This window comes from Microtus oregoni, unplaced genomic scaffold (genome assembly GCF_018167655.1).
Source record: "Microtus oregoni isolate MIOR12 unplaced genomic scaffold, Mior012 000016F_ref0000370, whole genome shotgun sequence".
NCBI classification, from domain to species: Eukaryota; Metazoa; Chordata; class Mammalia; order Rodentia; family Cricetidae; genus Microtus; species Microtus oregoni.
The window spans coordinates 33,608,805-33,622,416 of NW_024543075.1; the positions used below are offsets into that span (position 1 = coordinate 33,608,805).

At 48.5% G+C, this 13,612-nt stretch overlaps 1 protein-coding gene across 1 annotated transcript in view; it reads left to right on the forward strand.

Moving 5' to 3' along the window:
* Window positions 1-13,612, forward strand: part of Galnt18 (polypeptide N-acetylgalactosaminyltransferase 18) — a 310,769-nt gene that overhangs the window by 171,117 nt on the left and 126,040 nt on the right. The window lies entirely within an intron of this gene.

Here is a 13,612-nt window from a genome sequence, read left to right on the forward strand (position 1 = left end):
AACGGCTGTCCCATCTAGGGGTGTCATGTCGGGGAAAGATTTCATGATGGTCGCTGCTTGGAAAGTCTGTGCGTATCCCAGAGAGGCTGGGAAGTCAGTGGCTGACTGCTCTCTCTCCCAGCGTTCTAATGCGATAGGAGGAGATGCAAGGGCTTGAATCTGCCCGCCTCACACACAGCGACGGTCGCCTGTGATGTATCATTTCACTGGTGGTGATCCTCACCTTCACTTGGGTAGTTGTTTTCCAACAGGAGTGAGGATGGTGCTGATGATGGGGATGCTGATAGACATGAACCAGATGAAAGCAAGTTGAGCTATTGGATATCTTTGCAAATCACTTGTTCCCCTCTAATCCATGCTCTGTCCCCAGAAGGGCTCAAGACCGCCTCCAAGTGCCCTATTGAACTCTTCCGTGTGTCTCTCTCTCCAGCTACCCCTATACCTTGGTGCATGTTCCGCATCCTCTGATTCCCACTCATAAATTCCCAGGACTCTCTGGACTTAAAGATCAGGTGTGGACAGCTTAGCAACCACTGTTCTCAGCAGAAACCACATCTGTGGATGTGTTTATGAAAATGCATAACTTTAAGAAACAATCAACCATTGTGTACTTGGATCACAAGTCCCTGAGCTTACATTGCGTTCAAGCCTTCTCAGGTGTAGGTAGCAAATTTCCCAATGAATCGGTTGCTGTAATGAGGTGGGCTATTTGTGATGTTTTATCAATTAAAGCTGAAACATATCAGATAATTGAAATGCCTTTCATCTCAATAAGTGAATTTCCCTTTTCATTCTCTCGCCATGAGGTAAGAACCACAGGAGCAGATCTGTGAGGGGACTGAAGAGTTTTCCAAAGGGAACACTCGTGGTTCACACGCTTCATTGTTCCATGGACACAAAAGAAGGGGATGTCAATGATGTGGGCAAGTTGGCAATACCATTCTGAAGGAGGCTGTCAGGAGGGGGCTAGGAAAGGCCCAGCCTCTAGCTCTCCTGGTCCCCACCCTCACTTAGGATTCAGTGGAAGGATTCCCCAGAGAGTTGTGTGGCCTACCTCTCATCTCACACGAGGAGGTGAGGGGGGCAGAGCCTCTATCACAGAGATGAGGGCATTTCCAAATACCCCCCCCCCATCTCACTCCAGTGCATTTCATCCCAGACTAAGGAAGAGATGCTGTTTGACTTTAATCTGTGTAGAAAGCGAAGGGATGCTGTGGCTGGTATTCTAAGAAATCTAGATAAGGAGAGTGAGTCAGATGTGTAGGATTTCTTATATGAATCCTTAAAATGCAGACTTTATTTTGTTAATGCTGGTAACCATCATATGGTTTTGATAAGAGGAATGAGGGGTTGAAGACTGAGCAAAGGACAGGCTTGTCTGCTTTGTGATCCTGGTGGGGAAGGCGCCTCTGGAAGAAGGGGCATGGGTAGGGAGGCTCTTGCAGAAGGATAGACCAGAAGTCTAAGACCAGGAGGACTGAGAAGAAAATACAAACCTGAGAGACATTACAGAGGAAGAATTGGACAGATGTGCAAAAGAAAAGGGGGGGGGGAGGCAGGGCACTCATGACTCAAAATTTCAAGCCAAGGTGATATAAGAGATGGTGGCCATTGTCCTGGGACATGGAGGTAGCAGAGCAGTGTGCTGGTGCCATGGTTACCCATGAATGATGTACATCAAAAAACATACTTGGGAGCTTTCAAACCCCCAGGGAGTTTGACAGCAATGGTGCAATGAAGTAACTTGGCTGCAGGGGTGGCTACACTCAGCTGCATCGGTGATGAAGCTGCATTCAGCTCCCTGTGCATACCCAAGTGAGAATCTGCATTTTGGGGAGACCGGGGCAAAGATGTGTGAGCTGAAGCAGCATCCAGTATCCTGATTGTGATATTGACTGTAGTGTGTACAAAGTCACCAATGGGCTATGGGATGTAGCTCATAGTTGAGCACTGGCTTAGCGTGCACAAGGCTCCAAGCTTCATCCTCAGTGCCACAAAATGTTTTTTAAAAGATGTTAGCATTAGGGAAGCTGGAATGAGGGTGCTTGAGATGTTTTTCTACACTCTGTGTTTTTAGTAACTTCAAAATACGATGTATTGCAAAATATGTGGTATTACATGCCTGTAATCGCAGCACTCCAGAGACAGAAGCAGGGGGATCTCTGTGAGTTCAATGCAAACCCAATCTACATAGCAAGTTGCATGCTAGCCAGGACTGCATAATGATATCATCTCAAAATAATAATTATTGTTATTATAATTTGAAGCGCAACTAATAAAAACTCGGAGACAGATATTGGGTTCAACCTGAAGACCAGAAAAGCAAAGCAGCCAGCCACTGGCTTTTACCTCTATCTCAGTCCAAAATGGCGATCCTGCTTCCAGGAAACCTCAGAATGAGAATGAGCCTGAGTACTGTCTCCTCCCATTTTATATTCCTCTCTAGTTCTGGGATTAAGGATGTGCACCATTACTGCCTGGTTTTTATGGCAAGCTCATGTGGCTACTGGGATTAAAGGTATCTGTCATTGCTGCCTGATCTGTAAGGGTGGCCAGAGTGGCTGTTTTACTTTCCTGATCCTCAGGCAAGCTTTATTTATTAAAATACAAATGAAATTCCACTCCAATAATTATTGTAGTAGCTATTTTTATTATTACTATTACTACTACTACTACTACTACTAATAATAATAATAACAATTCTTAAACTGCCCAAAAGCTCTACCATGAGATTCTACCTCATTAATTTTAAGCAGAGTCTGGAAATTGCTGTTTTTAAAACATCCTTAACAATCCATGGCTCTGACTGGCAGCCTGGATGAATAGACCAGATATGCCGTCACTCTCTGCACAGTTAAGTGTCACTGTGCACTGTGAAGGCTGAAGTGAGAAGTTGTGGATTCTAGGTGCTCCCTGCAGAGGAAGAGTGACAGAGAAAAACCCTCTCTGCTAACCCTCATAACTTCCTGTGTGAAGCAGAGGTGGCAGTTGGCGCTGTGTGCCTCACCTGCCGAAAGTGGTGTAGCAAACCTTATAACTGAACTGATCTTCTCAGTGGTGTCCCTGCCCAGCCCCGCTCCTTTCCCAAAAGACCAGCACAGAGAGCTGCACAGAGGACGGCAGGGGAACTGAATCAGAGCCTCATATGTTGAGTAAGGAAGCTGCAACTGGGGAGACAAGGTGTACAAAAAGAAGAACAGAGACTAAGAGCCCAGAAGGGTATTGATGGTGAGAGAGTCAGGACCAGGGAGGAGCCAGTGGGCAGTGATAGGTGCTGACAGAATAGGAGCCATGGGAATCAGAAGCTAGTTATCTCCCATGGGATGAAAGAGCTCTAGGTTGCCCTAACTCGCAGGCAGATGAATGATACAGAGTCTGAGAAGAAGCCCCTGGGTCTGTAATACCTGACTCTGGAAGCCTTGGTAAATAGCAGTGGTTGCACAAGGCTGGGGCTGGATATGAAAAGCCAGATGCAGAGGAGGAATCAAGTAGGGAAATTTGCCATGAAAAATTTGACTCCAGGGGAAGACGACCAGCTAAGGAAAGGAGCTGGAGCAGTATTTCCCCAAAATAAAAATTTACAGAATTATCATCATCTACAGCAAGAAGTTTCCATCTGACCCAGGATAACACGCCCACCCATGCCCCTACACACACCACCCCTGATTGAAGCAGAATTTCTAAGAAACAATGCCTACTCTTACAATGCACAAAGCATTCTGCCGTTTCCCATTGTAGTCTGTGCTATGACACTCAATTCTATTGTATTTTGTTCTATTCTCTCTCCTTTAGAGGCAGGCTGTTCTCAAGACCACGAGCACATTTCAAAAGCACTTTGGTGAACTAAGGGAGCTGGGATCCAGGCCATTTCTGTAGTGATTAAATAGGTCTGAAGTGGGGTTACCTGAGTCCCTGGGACCAGAGGCACTGAGCAGGGGCTCTGTAGAAGCAGAAGATGGGTCTGGGGTGCAGATGCCAAAGAGAACAATGGGTTCATCTGCTCCCTAGTCCAGAGGAACAGAGGATAAATGGTGAGCCAGCTGGAGGCAGTGGAGATGTCGAAGGCACTCAGAGTGCTAGGCTTAGTCCTAGGACCCATGGCCAGCAGGGGTCTAAGACTCGATGGGTAGGAAGGTGACCAGTAGCAGAGAGATGGTCCTGGCTAGCTGAAGGTAGAAAACAGACAGGAGAGAGACACTCTGAGGAAGGGTGAACCGCTGGTCCAAAGTCACTTCCTAGTGTCTCAGCCTGGCCCAGTGTCTGTGTTTCTACCCTGAGCTCTGTTTGGGGAGCTGCTCCTGTCAGGCATCTTGTCACTCAGGCAGGGACTCTCGCATGATCATCAGGACTCAGCTCAGCTCCATAAACATTGTAGGAGCCTGACCTGTCAGTTCAAGTCTTAAGTCCAAAACCTGGAGGAAGGAGGAAGGTCCCCTTTTGGTCACTTCTTTCTTTGGTTTTCTTAGGTGCCTTGTGGGGACCTTCAGCCACTCCTTGCTCTGTCTGTCTGCAGAGCCTCTGAGGACAGCAAGGGGCAATAGGAACAAAGTTTCTGTATGAGTGGCAGCGCAGGGGACAGGCTAAAGAGGCCATAGTAACATGTCACAGCTGGTGGAGGTGACCGATGCCTCAGTCACTGATGGCAGAGCTGGACACTCGGCCGGCCAGCTATGCAGTTCCAGCTCTCTCTAGAGCCTTCTGCCAGTGTGTTCTTAACCTGTGTGAACCCTATTCTCCTTATCTGTAGAATTGAGATGTTTTATTCCTACCTCTGGGATTGTTCGGAGTCTTGAATGAGATAAGGAATGATGGAAGAATTTGGGCTTTTAAGATTCTAAATCAAGCAGTGCAGAGCCATGGGAATGGCTTCCTCACAGAGCCCTCCTTCCCAGAGTCACCATGGGCTCTGTGTATAGTGGCTCAACCTGACCCAGTGACTGTGTTTCTAGCCTGAGCAGTCTCTGTTTGTGGAGCTGTCCCTGTCAGGCCTCTTGTCACTCAGGCAGGGACTGTCACAAGCTCATCAGCATACATCTGTGCAAGCTGTCACTACCTCTACCCACCTTCTCTGCTGCAGCCTGGGCTTCCTCAAGTAAGAAGGGAATGGGGGGAAGAGGCAACCATACTTCTATCCAAGCTGCTACACAGTTAGCTCCTCCAAGGCCAGGGCCCAAGGCTCTGTCAGTGGTCCTGTCGAGGGGCCTCAGTTCATCTTCTCAACCCCCTCAGCTGCTTCCTCCTCCTCTGCCTCTCCAGAAACTGGCTTCTACTTAAGATGCTGTCACTCCCTTGTAAGCAGTCTTAATGTTGGAACAAGTCAGTGTTTACTTGTCATTAGCAATATGGCGCTCTATGCCAAGCTTTTTCCTGCCTCGAGATATTGATATATGCTTGCCTTCCACCTGCCACACCCTCATCCCCAGCTCATATTTCCTCCTATTGCTTCCTTAGGGTATCTTCGCTAGAGCCCTTACTTGGGCTATCAGTGACCTGTACTGTTTAAATGGCAGGCAGCCCTTGTCCCTGTGTCCTTGTCTCTCTGCACCCTCCCTGGCTTCTTTTCCTCTATAGCACCTATTGCCCCCAGGTGGAATGAACTTAGCTGCTTTCTCTCACTAATTTATCTATACACTGTAACACACACACACACACACACACACACACACACACACTCCTGCCCAATGTGAAAACTCAAGGAATGCGAAGCATCTTTGTCTCAACTGTATTCCCTTTATGTGGACTGGTGCCCAGTACTTGCAAGGACTCAGCATGCATTGCTTTGATGAAAAGATGAGTAAACCTGGGGTCTGAAGATCCGGGCAAGGCCTGGAGTCTGCATGGTAGCACTCTAGTGCCCTGGAAACCTTCTGTCTCCATGTCTAACTGTTGTTGCTATTCATGCTGGTAGATAAGCCTGCTGTGCCAGGCTCCGCTTCCCTCCAGGGATGGGGTAGAGCCACTTGCTGCTACCCAGGGATATGGCATGAATGCAAGTGGAGGATGGAATGCAGAGCAGGAAGGGGCCTTTTCCTGCTATGACCCCAGCCCATCCTGAACTCAGAGCCAGAGAACCACAATGCCTCCCTGCCTTGGTCAGTGTAACCTATCTTCTGCAAGTAATCCTCCTGACCAGCCACACCCTGCACGCTCAGCTCTACAGTCACGTTTCCAGGCCCCTGACGTCTCTTAATTTTCTCAATAAAATGACGGAACCTGCTCTGAGCCTCCTGAGCTGTGAATTGCGGTGGGCCAGTGTTTTCAGCTCTAGCTGGGCTTTCTCATCAGGCTTCCAAAGGCAGGGGACCAGGGTTCTCATGTGATAGAGTTATCTCTGCCTTTGATTTTCTTCATCCACTCACTCCTTGGTTCCCTCAGTAGGTTCCCAGATCACGTGACTGAGCTCTGTGAGCTTCTTCATGCCTACAGTATCCCTGCCGCAGGTTCAGAGTCGGGTTCTGTGGGAAGGGATTCTTCCAGATCCCCTTGCCAGCCCTTCAGCTAGCATCCCGTCCACAGCTTGCCTACCCCCACTTCCAACAAACAAACAGAAATCAGGGTGCTTTCCATGAACTCTGTTTGTTTCATCTATGAGTTCAGATCCTCTTTTGATAAGCATAAGAATCATGCCCTTCTTTTCCTGCCACTTAAATTTCAAAGTTAATCTTTACTTTGTTATTAAGCACATCAAAGGGATGGTAATGTCAACTCCTCTTCTGAGAATCCCATTCCCTGGAGGCTTCGGTCTGCTCCTGGTTTGGCAGACATTTGCTCGGCCTCCACCCATCCACAATGTTTTCGCTCTCTCCTTCTGCTTACAGATCGGAGAATGGTGGCTTCAGCATGTCCTCATGCTTCATGGCTTCAGCATGTTGCTTCAGCCTCGAGGGCTCTGGTGGTCCTGTCCCCCTCTCCCAGACTGTGATCTCTCTTGCTCACAGGAAGCCTTTCATATGCGTTGCCAGGAGATGACATAGAACTAAGTAGGATGCAAGTGACAAGTGGGTCGGAGCTGTTCCTAAGTGTCCTAGTGACAGACAGACTGCCAAGAGCCTGCAGACTCAAACCCAGTCCATCAGCTTCAGCTGACCCCCTTAGGGAATCTCCATGTTGCTGTAATGGTACACTTCCAGGTCAGTTTAGGGAAGGGAGTTTCCTTTGGCCCATCATGGAGGGAGCCATGGCGGCAGCAGCATGAGGCAGCGGCCACACTGCATCTGTGCTCAGGAAGCAGAAAGAGATGAAGGTTTAGATTTCAGCTTATACTGTCCATTTTTTTCAACCAAAGACCCAGCCTAGGGGCTGGTGCCACCCACCTTCCAGGTGAGTCTACCCTCCTCAGTTAAATCTTTCCAAAACTACCCTCGTGGATACACCCAGAAGTGTTTTCATGGTGATTTTAAATCCAGCCAAGTTGACAGTGAGGATGAACCATTGCACTGACTCTTGGGAGGAAGCTGAGGCTAGAGAAGGCAGAAGAAGCCTGGCCATGCGCCTGTCTAGCGGCAGAACCAGACTGGAAATAAGAAACATGAGCAGGCTGGGCTGTCTCCTCCACTGGAGTCTTCCTGGGGCTCAGTAAGGAGAGACAGGTGGCACAGATGCTTTGAGACTTGGGAGTTGATTCAAGAGTTATCAGCCATGGATAATCTTGTAACCATTGAATCAGGAAAACATTGATGTGTGTGTGTGTGTGTGTGTGTGTGTGTGTGTGTGTGTGTGTTTCTGTATAGTGTATGTAAGCGGAGGTTCCTCTGTCCTACCCTATCCCATAGCTGATTCTAAATAATCACTTAGGAGCTCAATATTAATTACAAACTACTTAGCCTGTAGTTCAGGCTTATTACTGCTCAATATTAATTACAAACTACTTAGCCTGTAGTTCAGGCTTATTACTAACTAGCTCTTACATTTAAATTAACCCATTTCTATTAATCTATATATGGCCATGTTGCTGTGGCTTTTACTGGTCTACTGGCATCTTGTTTCTTGGTGGCGGGCTCACATCTCCCTCGACTCCACCCTTTATCCTCCCTATATTCAGTTTGGCTTTCCTGCCTAGCTATATTCTGCCTTGCTATAGGCCAAAGCAGCTTTTGAGAGCAATGAGAAGAACATATATTCACAGTGTACAGAAGGGTTATCCCACAGCATGTACTCATGTGCATGGCTGGACATGCTTATGCATCTATGTGTATGCCTGTGTGAATGCCTTTGTGTGGATGAGACCCTGCATACCCACAACCATGCAGTAGTGAGCATGTAATCAGTGGTGTATAAGGCTTTACAAACAGCGGATTAAGCCCCATCCCAAGCCTTTTTTACCTACCTAGAGACACCTTCAAATCCTGATTGCAGAACTCTGGGTCACTGTCACTTTCCATGGCTGGTCAAGATAGTTGTTGGGCAGTGGTGGCGCACACCTTTAATCCCAGCACTCGGGAGACAGAGGCAGGCAGATTTTTGTGAATTCGAGGCCAGCCTGGTCTACAAGAGCTAGTTCCAAGACAGCTAGGGCTGTTACACAGTGAAACCCTGTCTCGAAAACAAAATTTTAAAAAAAGATAGTTACATATAATGACAAAGTAGAACCCTTGTTCCTGGGCTCCTTGCTGTCAACTACTAGGCTCCCCTTCATCTTCTTGAAAAATCCCCAACATCCTCTGGCCCAGAGCCTGCCTAAACATTGTTTAATGTTTTGAAGATGCTGGCCTACACAAGAGATACTCATTCCAGGTTGTAAAACCACCAAGAGCTCTGCATGCAGCTGGAATAATTGTAAAAATTAAAAAAGCAGAGGCAAAACAGTCCAGTAGCCTTGTGTTTTATGAAGCTTAGAGAATCCCATGTAGCTAATGGAATTACAACCGAGATTCAGACAGCTTAAAGGTGTTTACACAACCAGCCATGTAAGCTGTGAGCCCCAGCCTTCCCTGATCTGCTTCAGGCCAAGGCACCTTGCTGCTGCCTACCCCTGTCCTGTGCCCAGCGGGACCAAGCTTACCCATGCACAGCACTGACAATGATACTCAGTAACCTAGAGGTTCAGGTAGTGAGACACCATGTTCTGGAAGCATTCTGTTGCTGCCTGGGGAGGCTTCTGCATGCTGCATTGTTCATCAGTAGTCGAGAACGACTCTGTGTAATAGCTAATATTGATTGTCAACCTAACAGGATCTGAAATCACCTTTGGGCATGCCTGTGAGGGAATTTCTACATTGGGTTCAACATGATGGGAAAATACAAGCTACAATGTGGGCAGCACCATCCCATGGAGTGGGGAGGCAGAGTGAATAAAAAGAAGAAAGCAAGCCGAGTGCCAGCATCCGTGGTCAGCTTCCTGAAGACAGAAGTGACGTGAGCGGCTGCCTTCGGCACCTGCTGCAACTTCTCTGCCGTGGTGTACTGCACCCTCAAACTGGACGCTGAATAAGCCCCTCCTCTCTGAGTTGCTTTTGTCAGGTATTGTTGCAGCCTTGACAAAAGTAACCATAACATACCCAGACTCAGCCAAACAGCCTGAACCCTGCTGCCCTCCAGCCTGCATTGCTAAGCTGTTTCCTTAGGGACACCTGTAGCTCTTGAGCTCCTAGGTGCTCCAGGCAACACACACCTGCCACTCTCTTCTACCTTAAGCACTGTCTCAGGCCTAGGGCCTGCTGTGGCCAGTGGCTCTAAGGTGAGCAAGAATGAGACACACACCTCTCAGCTGTGACAGTTTGTCTCAGATCTGTCGTGTGTGTCTCTGCAAGTGGAGCCTTTGCCTTACACTCAGACCAGGGCCACGTGCGAGAAGAAATGGACAGCGTGCCCCACTTGCTGGACTGTTCATCTTTCTCTTGCTTACCGCAGAAGTGTCCCTCACCCACGTTGAGGGGCTATGTATCGGTAGCCTACCAGCCCCGACATCTGCGGAGAGAAGCAGTAGCCGCCTGGTGATCTGGCCCAGAAGCAGCTGCTCCTGTCTGAGTTCTCTGCACCTGCTGCTCTTACCTTCCTCAGATTGGGCTGTGTGCTAAACCTTCTGTCTGTTTCACCACCAATCCCATTTCTTGCTGGAGTACGGAAGGAAACCTCTCTCTGATACTACTCATCCCTTTCAATGAACTCTTGCTCCTTCTCTGGCCCCCTCGTCCTCCAGAGAACTAGACTCTGGTTCCTGTATTTCCAGGCTCTGATCCACCTGCCCCCCATGAAGAATATGCCCTTAGTTAGAGATGCTGGGCTGTAAGGGATCCTGAGGACCCTGCCTGTTTATGGACCAGCGCCAGCCTCACTTTCCCTATCTCAGTTCTGCCTATTTCTACCGTGTCCAATGGGCTGAAGTCCTGACACACTTCAATAGTTCAAGCCTGGTGGAGTCCCCATGGGTAGCTCATGGCCTCCTTTAGCCTCATTCCCTTACAAGGCTAATTGTCTTAGGGAATGGGTGCTCCCAGGAATACTTCCCTGATAGTGCCTGGGGGATAAAGCCCCTGCTTCTCAGCTCCTGAGCACCCTGTGTGCAAAGATGGCCTGGAGCGCTTTGTTTATAGACTAGCCAAGGTGACCAGTTTGGGATAAACAAAGCTGGCAGGAATCAGAAAAGGGCTTTCCTCCTCTGGTCAGCTGCCCAGCCATCTGTCAGAGAGGAAATTCTTGGAACTGGAGCATGGAGCTAAGTGTGGGAGTGATGGGGGAAAGCTGTTTCCTGCCCGCAGGTAAGAGGGCCTGATGCTGGCAGCTGGGAATCAAGCTGTCCCTGAAAGAGGCCCCAGGAAACCCCTCCAGGGTGGAGTAGCAGCCACAGGAAAGGACATTCTGTCCCTTTTGGGCTGGTACCTATCTTGTTCAGCAGGTGGAAAAGACAAATTCTGGTGCTGAAAAGCATACAGGAAATTTGGGGCACCCCTGGTGAGCCAGGGTCCTCGCCTGCTTTCCCAATGATTCTGAAAAGGGCTCCAGACTAAACCATTGAAACACTTCCCATTTGCTGAGGTTTGAATGTGGCCCCAAAATTCTCACAGGAAACTCAGTCCCCAGTGCAACTGTCTTTGAGAGGTGACACCTCTACGAGGCAATTAGGTCACAGGGCTCTGCAATCGTGCATAGATTGATGACGTGATTAATGCTCCGGATCATCCTTGAGTTTTATCATAAGAGTGGGTCCTGATCAAAGAAAGTGTTTGATTGCTGTGTTATCTACTTTCCATTGCTGTGATGAAACGCCCAGGGCAATTAGCTTATAGAGAAGAAAGTGTAGCTAGGTATTGTCATATACACTTGCAATCTCAGTACTTTGAAGGTTAAGGCAGGAGGGTTTCTGTGAGGGAGAGGCCAGCCTGGGCTACATAGTGAGACCCTGCCTCAAGAGGGAGAAGCAGGGAGGAGAAGGAAGGGAAGGAAGAAGGTAGTGTATTGAAGTAATGATTCACCTCAAGACTAGAATACAAAACTGAGGAAAAAGAAGGCTGGGGCCCACTAAGCCCTTCTAATACCTGGAAGCCCTTCTACTAGGTCCCACCTCTTCAAGTCACTTTCCTATAGCTCACACAGGGAACCTTCCAAAGACATTTAAAATCTAAGCCACAGCATTCAGTGCCCCACACTCCTCCCTGATAGTCAATAAGGAGATCCTCTGAACTGAGCTGTGGCTCCTTCATCTTGAACTTCAGAACCTATAGAACATTGATCCAAAAAAAAAAAAAAATCATTTCTCTGTAAGTTACCCTGACTCAAGTGTTTTATTACTGCACCCAGAACCAGGTGAACGCACTGTTGATGTAAAACTTTTGAAATATGGGACGTTCTGGAAAGGCTGCTAAGAGTCATGCAGTAACCTTTAGTAACATCAGGGTCTGTGTGCTCAGGGAAAAACAAAAAAAGTTGGCTCCTGTCACCACTGCAGCTGCCACCCCTTTCTGCATGGTAAGCATTCTGAGCTCTGGGGAGGTGAGCAAATGTCTTGTTTGATGAGCTGAAGGTTGTGGTAAGTGTTCTGAGCTCTGGGGAGGTAAGCAACTGCCTTGTTTGATGACCAGGAGGTTGTGCTGAAGTCAGTACACAGGCTGAGGAGGCTGGTCCAAGTGGTGGGGCTGAGATCTCACCCAGACCGGGCCTCAGTCTGCCTCTACCCCTATCAAGGTTATAACTCTGTTTATCTGTATATCCTATCAAGGTTATGACTCTGTTTATCTGTATATCCTATCAAGGTTATGACTCTGTTTATCTGTATATCCTATCAAGGTTATGACTGTTTGTCTGTATAATTAAGGCCCTATTCTACTCTCAAGGGCCCTACGTTAGATAACAAACATCATTATTTTTTCTGAGACTGCCTGACCTGCCTTCTCAGCCCCACAGGGACTACACTCCTTGTACCCTATTCATTCATATGCATTGACTAAACAAATGGAGGAACAGAACCAAGTTCCACAAGGAGGCGGCTGTGAGCCAGAGCTGAGCTTCTCCCAAACATCCGTTCTCTTTCCTGAGAGCAGATCCACACAGGCTGGGTACCATGGGTCTCTTGGTCTTCTCACAGATGCTCAGAGTGGCTCGGGGAAGCTGTGGCTGATACTCCCAGACAGGACATAGCCAAAACAGCTCTGAAACCTGAGAGCTTAATCCCATTTCTATACTGAAGGCTTGCTAGGTCGTGCGGGTGGGGGCGGTGAGTCAGTCGTGAGTCTGGAAGGTGTGGAGACTATGGTGAGTCCACCATGATGAGCTAGGGGAGGCAGCTGTTGACCCCCTCCATCACAGTTACGAGGACCTGCCCAGTGTCCACGTGTTTATGATCTGTGGGCTGAATAAACCATGCACATGGGTCAAATGCTGCCCTCTCTTCCCTGTCCACAGCTTCGTCTCTCTGGACTCCCACTGGAGGAAACAGAAGCATCTTTTGAAATGCTGTTTATCTCAAGTGTCCCTTTCACCCTCTCTCCATCTCTGTAAATTGCTTGTTTTCTACATCTCAGAAAATAGCTACCCCAGACAGCAGAATTAGCCACTCCCTCTCAGCATCCCTTTCTTGTATGCACCCTTTGAGGGCACTGCCAGGCAGTGAACCAGGGAGGTCTTAGAACAGAGCAGGGTCTTACAGTCACAGGATGGGCTGTGTCTCTAGGGGATGGGCTCAGATGCCAATCTCGGGACCTGGGAGCCAACCAAAGGCAGCAACACAGAGAGAACATTCCAGAACTCATGCTTCTCCCCACTAGGGGAGGAACCCAAACTGGGTGTTTTCTAACCCTCTTCTTTAAAGCCTTCCTGCTGGGGTGCATTTGATGGGTGACAGAAATGAATTAGAAATTAGATCAGAACTGAGCATTTACATGGGCCCCGAGCCAAATGAAAATTAAAACGAGTGTCTCGGCAGGGTTAACAGTAAAGGTGAGGCTCCCAGCCTTCCTTGGCAGAGTGTACTGACCTGGGTCTCAGGGGAGAATTGATCGATGGAGGGAGGTGATGAGATCAGGAGGTGGAGAGAGGGCTCTCCACCCAGGCGGTGGGAGGAAATCGCTTGTCACCCAAGAACACTGGCTGGTGCAACAGCAGAGTTCCACAACACAGGGCAGATTTGAGCATCAGGCTGTCCAATGGCATCACTGGCTGCCCACTTCAGCCTGAAGGT